Consider the following 6,795-nt stretch of genomic DNA (forward strand, 5'->3'; position numbering starts at 1 on the left):
GCAATTTTCATCACCCAGAGGTGCCACGTTTTGAGATGCAATTAAAAGCATGGTGGCTTTCAGTATCAATTATTTTCACTTTTGAGGAGACGCACAGCTTTTGTTTACAAAAGAAGGCCGACACTTTCAGAGTAGTGATTTAAAGATGTTGCAACATAGAGGTTATACAGAAAATTGTCTATGTAAACAAGGAAACAGGCTGTAGTGTTGTTATGTTGCACTACCCAACATTCTTGGATTTCAAAGAAGATATAGCAGAAGTTAATTGAAGTCGAAATACTATAGTCCCGGGACTATAGTGCCAATGTCTATGACATATAATAAGCCGTTGACTGAAAGGTTGCTGTCTCTTTACCATAAGGATAACAAGGACTTGTTGACTGTTGATCTGTTCAGCGTTTATCTTCTGTCACATGTTGACATTGTAATTCATTATATCGAAGTAAATTTTAATTATGTTCGTTATATTGAAGAACTTGTTATATCGAGGCTCTATTCCATACATTTTACTGCAACTTTGGCCGGGACATAGAATATCGTTCGTTATATCAAGGACTTTGTTAAATAGAGGTTTGTTAAATCAAGGTTCCACTGTATATAAGTAACACTAAAACAATTCCTCTAGAAGAGAATGCTTTTTTTAATAACCACTACATTTGGCTGAACTTGCGATATTTCCATAACATAGACTTGTCCACTATGTTCTGTAGCTCGGTTTCGGTTTATGGAAGACCTTTAACCCTCTTATTGCCATGATTTTGAGGGGGGTACCTCAGTAGTGCTAGCCAAAAAAATGGCCAAAACACCCTGCATCACAAAAATACCCATAAAATAAAAACTATAAGACCAATTTCAACAAGCTAACCATCATTTTAGTTTATTAAGAGTTGACTTTCATATGTAAGTGCTTGTGAAGCTCTCAATCTGGTTGCTATGGAAACAGCAGCATCAAATTCCTAAAGATTGCACAATCCAGAAGCTAATTTTGTACTTTAAAGATACATAGTTTTGCTTAAACCTTACCTTCAAAGAGAAAAATTACATAAATTGAAACTATCTGTCATACATCTTTGAAAAAGTATGAAAATGCCCTTACAAACATTGAATAAGTGCAAAAAGGAATTACTCCTTTCACATGTTGCACTTAACTCTTTAAGGGTAAATTTCAGCAGTCTCAAATTAAAATTTTATAAGCTATTTAGAATCCCATGATCAAATTTTATTGTAAAACGTCTTTGTTTTCTTTGTTTCTCTTTCTTCTTTTTGTTGTCAACCCCATTGAAAACAAAATACTATGTTACAATTCGAAAACAAAACACTGTAGCCATTACGCTTCAGTGTCCTGTTTACCTGAATGCAGAATAATGCCAATCAAAAATTCTGTTGCGATGATTCCTTGACACCGGCTAACTTTTAAATGCAGGGCTAAAAATTAACTTCAGTGCTTGGTCGCCACTCGGGCCAGTATCCCTGAACTCTTAGTGGCCCGGGCCAAAATGAAGTGGCCCTCAAATTTTCTCGTACAGTCGGTTACTCTCCAGAACATCGTCCTTGCTTTTGGCTTTTTCCGGTGGCGGCTGTTCACATCCAGAGAGGTATTTCCACATTTTGTATTCCAAACTCGAGCAGTTTGCCGATATTCATGTTTCCAAATGTACCGCACAGACCTCTGGGTAAGTCTGGAGTCACGTGTCAATAAAATCAAAATGGCGTCTACATATCGGAGCGATCTAAAAACTCGATCACGAACGGCTTTAAATTTTGCACTTTAGAACTAACTTTTACTACAGATTGATGAACTCAGAGTTCAGGAAAGAACAGAAAGAAAAGAAAGGTACTCCAAGGAAAGAGCATTTCATTTCATCTTTATTGTTATCCTTTGCGTACTTCTCAAATCGTAGTCGCCCTTCGGGCGATCAAACCTCAATTCTTAGTGGCCCTGGGCTCTTTTTAATCGCCACTGGCGACCGTGCGACTGCCAAGTTTTAACCCTGTAAATGTGTTTATTCATCAGCTGATTAACATCGTACTCTTCACATATGTTTGCCGTTTTCTTTCCACTCTACAACTCCTCTCGTGCTCACTAGACTGGTTGAAATTGGCTTCTATGACGTCACATTTCACGTCATGCAGTTGTCACATTTTTCGTTCTGACAATTCATTGTGATGATGAACTAATGATGTATAAATATATATTGATAAAAGTTTATTGTTTCAAATTTCTTTTCTTTTCTTTGTGTTATGGTCTAAACAGTCAAAACAGTCTAAATGTACCCCCACCCCACACCCCATGCATTGGGTTTTGGATCTCTTTCTTCCACCCACAGCAGCTCTGTTGGGGCAAATGACATAGTCCTTCTCCTTTCTGTCAGGCAGTTTTCAAATTTGGAAAACTCTTATTGCTTGTATTAGTTAAGTTTAATTTTATTGTTTCCATTTTTTGGCATGTACATGTTTCAGGGATTGGGAAGGCAAAATAGACAAGTGAGCCTTTGGCCCCTGAGGTTGAAAAATTATGGGCCATTTGCTAAAAGTATGGGCTGGATATAAAAATGATAATGTGCAATTCATGATAGTGTGTACAGTATTCTATTTATTTTATTATTTTTTTTTGCAGCTTTTCACTTTTTTACATTAATCAGTCAATCAAGGAATCAATCAAACTTGACTCAGGATAAAGAAATAATTTATTGTCATACTGTTACTGTCTGTAAAACCAGACCTACTTACATTTCAGTGACACACATTAAGGATTTCCCAGTCACAGTTTTCGATGTCTAACCCCGGCTACTGTACCTATCACAGTCTGATTCTTAAAAACAAACATGTTTTACAGTAAAACTCAACTGTATGAAAAATTTTAACAACTGTAGTAAAAACTGTTTACAAAGAACTTTCAGTCAAACTGACTTAATTCATTGCCGGCTTTGAATAAGTATAACTTTAACACAGTTTCTGCTGAAAGTCACGTTAACTCACACTCCCTTTGTCGGAATGTGAGAGACAGAATGGCATGTCTTTAGAAACCTTTTCTTTTGCTGATGCCAAATAACAAGTGTTGCATTGAAATTGTGCTGTTTCAGCCCCTTGCTGTACATCCTGACACGCGACAGCTTGTCACTTATTTCCAGCGCAAGCCTGTTCCTCAATTTTGTGGGGATAAGGTTTTGCACAGAAAAAAGCCCTCTTGCAATCTGCTGTATGGAGAGGCAACAGCAATGCAATCTGCCCAACTTTGATGAGGCTGGGAAGCTCATCGCTGTGGTGTGTTGCAAGAAGTTGCCACAACTCCTTCATCTGATCGACTGGGTAATGCAGTGACCTGACTATTGTCTTCGCTTGAGCCCACTCTCGTCTCACTTCAGCCTTGCTTACCACAGGGAGATGGTGCTTGCCCTTGTAGACTTCTAATATGACGCAAGAAAGTGAACAAAATATGGAATAGTTTCCAATTGTTACTGTTAGTAAAAGACTAAAACTAAAAAGTTGCAAAAGATGTTAACCCTTTAAGTCCCAAGAGTCACTCACTAACTCATGCCCTTTACGCCTAAGTGGCATGTAGGGCAGCAATATGTTCCCTCCACATCTGTCGGTCCCTTGCCATAAACTTGATGCCTTCCCAGGTCTTCCCCATCTCCTTGATTTCCTTCTCCACCGTCCACCGCCATGTGATCTTAGGGCGTCCTTCTTGCATTTTCCTTCTGGCGTCCAATGCAAAGCAGTTTTTGCAATTGAGGCTTCTTGGCGAGCAACGTGGCCAATCCACCTCCAACGTCTCCTCATTAGGATGGTAGCCATTGGTTCAGTTCCACACCGTTCAAAGAGATCATTATTTGAGATGACATTAGGTCAAAAGATGCATAGGATACGCCGAAGGCTCTTGGTGTGAAATGTAGAGAGTTTTGATAAATCCTTCTCCGTTAAGTGCCAACATTCTGAACCATACAGGAGAGTTGTGAGGACGCAGCTGTGATAGAGATTCAGCTTAGTACGAATACTGTAAGTGGAGGAGCGCCATACCTTATTCATCATGTTGAGCGAGTTTCTGGCCTTGTTGAGATAGCTCTGAATGTCCAGTCAGTTCGTCCATCTCTACTGATGATGCTGCTGAGATAGGTAAATCTGTCTGTGTAAGGAAGTTCTTTATTATCAATCTGGATTGGTCATGTGTTGGTAGTATTCAGTGCCATAATTTCGGTCTTTTTGCTGCTGATGTTAAGGCCAACTTGCTTTGTAAAGGTGTTAAGGCGTTGCGTCTTCTCTTGAATGTGCTTGTGGGTGTGTGATAGTAAGGCAAGATCATCAGCATAATCCAGGTCTTCCAAGTAGGAAAAAGGTGTCCATCTAATGCCCCTGATCTGATCCTCAGTGGTACGCCACATGAGCCAGTCCACAACAAGGTTGAAAAGTAATGTGGACATGACACACCCCTGCCTGACACCAGTGTGGACTTCAAATAAGATGTCACCATCGCCAACACAGCGGGTAAAGTTGTCATAGAAACTTTTGATGATCTCAGCAAGGTGGGAGGGGATTCCATATGCTCGTAATATCTTCCAGAGGCTGTGTCGATGCACACTATCGAAGGCTTTGGCAAAATCTACAAAGTTCACATAGAGAGTTCGCTGCCACTTGGTACTCTGTTCAATAATATTTCTCAGCATGAAAATATGATTGATACATCCCCTTCCTCTCCTGAAACCTGCCTGTTCCTCACGGAGTTTAAGGTCCACAGCCAGTGACAGGTGCTTCATGATGACTTTCGCTAGGATCTTACTAGGAGTGGATAATAGTACAATGCCACGCCAGTTGCTGCATTCAGAGAGAGCTCCTTTCTTTGGTATCTTCTGTCCCATATGATGTTGAAAAGTGGCTGTAAGATGTTTGCAGTGGTCACGACAAGTGAACAAAATATGGAATAGTTTCCAGTTGTTACTGTTAGTAAAAGACTAAAACTAAAAAGTTGCAAAAGATGTTAACCCTTTAAGTCCCAAGAGTAACCAACATCAATTCTCACCTTACAATATCAATGCATAATCAAAAGAAAGGGTTATGAGAATAAATTAGATGATCACAAAGAGAAGTTCCTTAGTTCTCACGATACTAAGCAAGAAAAGGTATGGAGACCAGTCAGGAGAATTTGTATGTGGATAATGGGGCTTAAACTATAAAGTTAACCAGGTGAGGCCCTATGTACCTCCTCTTCTCCAAAGTGTTTGAGCAGCTCTTCAATTTCAGTGTTGCCAAACTCTTCTGGATCCTTCTCAAAGTTGATACTCTGCATTGCCATCGCAACAAAGAAGCTGTCCATGAGACTTTTCTTTGGAAATCTAAAAGGGAAAGTAGACAGATGATTAGAATTCTATTACAATGTTTCTTTAATTTTACTTTGTGTTTTGCATGCAATTAGAGTATATCACAATCTAAGGAGTGTGACCGTTTGTTTATTAACCGCGTGGCCATGGGCCGAGTGCGGTTCATGTTTTACCTGTGGTTTATTTTTATTTTTGTTGGTGACCAGACCCAAACTTTGTCTTGGCAAAATTTTGAATCATGCAACCTGTGATGTTTATTTGCCAAAAGCTGTTGAAACAATAATACAAGGACAATGTTACAGATATTGTTTTCTTTATTTGTGTGTAAAATATATTTTCTTTTGGTTTTATCAAAGCGTTGGATTTGAAGGGAAATAATAAATACGGTTACAAAAGGTATTACATCAGCCATGGAATGTGTGACAAATGAGATCGTGTTTACTTTGCAAGTTTATTTTGCCAGAAGCGAGGGTCATTGATTTATTTGCAATTTTTTTAGTATTTCTTGTGGTTTTAGGCAAATGAAGTAAATTCTTTGGCTGTTTAATTGCAGCGAGTTCATATATGGGAAGGAAAATTAAATATTTGCAAGCCAAGCAAAGAAGTTGTCAGAATGTGCAAGGATTACGTCACTGGTAGGGAAATAACCACCGTACTAAAGAAAGCCTTGAATAACGTAATTCCTGAATTATGTGACTCATGTGACTACTTTGCTAGCCCTTGACAGATTGAAAAACCAATTAAATTTAATCATGACTTTTAATAGTGTTATTACTGTAGCATTCGTATTGTTCATGCCCATACATATCCCGAAGAAAGTCCCAGATTAAGAACATTACATCGTCGGAGATTTCACAATGGCCACGAGTACGACTGATGGGGCAACAATACAGTTTGTGTTGATCAAGTGATGTGGTGTCTACAGTAATCAATGAATCATCAAGGATTGCTTTGGAATGTGCACTGCAATGCAACTGTAGTGCTAAGAAAACAGTTAAATTTTTAAAGTGTGGTTATAAGATCTGAGAAATCTTCTTGTGTTTGCAATGAGCTGATCAAGAAACTCATTCTTCAGAGCTGCAAACCCAGCAGAAGTTGCTTCTCCACGAACAATGTGGCCTTTAAACTCATGGTGGCCATTGACTGTCCTTGTCAAATCTTTCAGTGTGAGTGGGGAACCTCTGTTTTCCATTCCTGTATGCTTGAAGGTCATCTAAGCAGTGGTTAACAGATACCTGTGAAGTCAAAACACAAGAATAAATTAAAACACAAATTGACATTAATGTTTGGAGCATTATATTATTGATCACATGTGCAATGAATAAGAACTATGCTATGTCTCTGCTGACCAGTTGATGATTTTATAGAAGAGAAAACTATTAACAGTCAGTTAATTAACACAGTCAGTTAATTATATATAATGTTTTTTCAAATTTAAAAATACATATAGAAATACAATATATACCTTTGCTTTGGCAAC

This window comes from Orbicella faveolata, unplaced genomic scaffold, assembly GCF_042242905.1.
Source record: "Orbicella faveolata isolate gen_17 unplaced genomic scaffold, um_ofav_v1 contig_24, whole genome shotgun sequence".
Taxonomy (NCBI): domain Eukaryota; kingdom Metazoa; phylum Cnidaria; class Anthozoa; order Scleractinia; family Merulinidae; genus Orbicella; species Orbicella faveolata.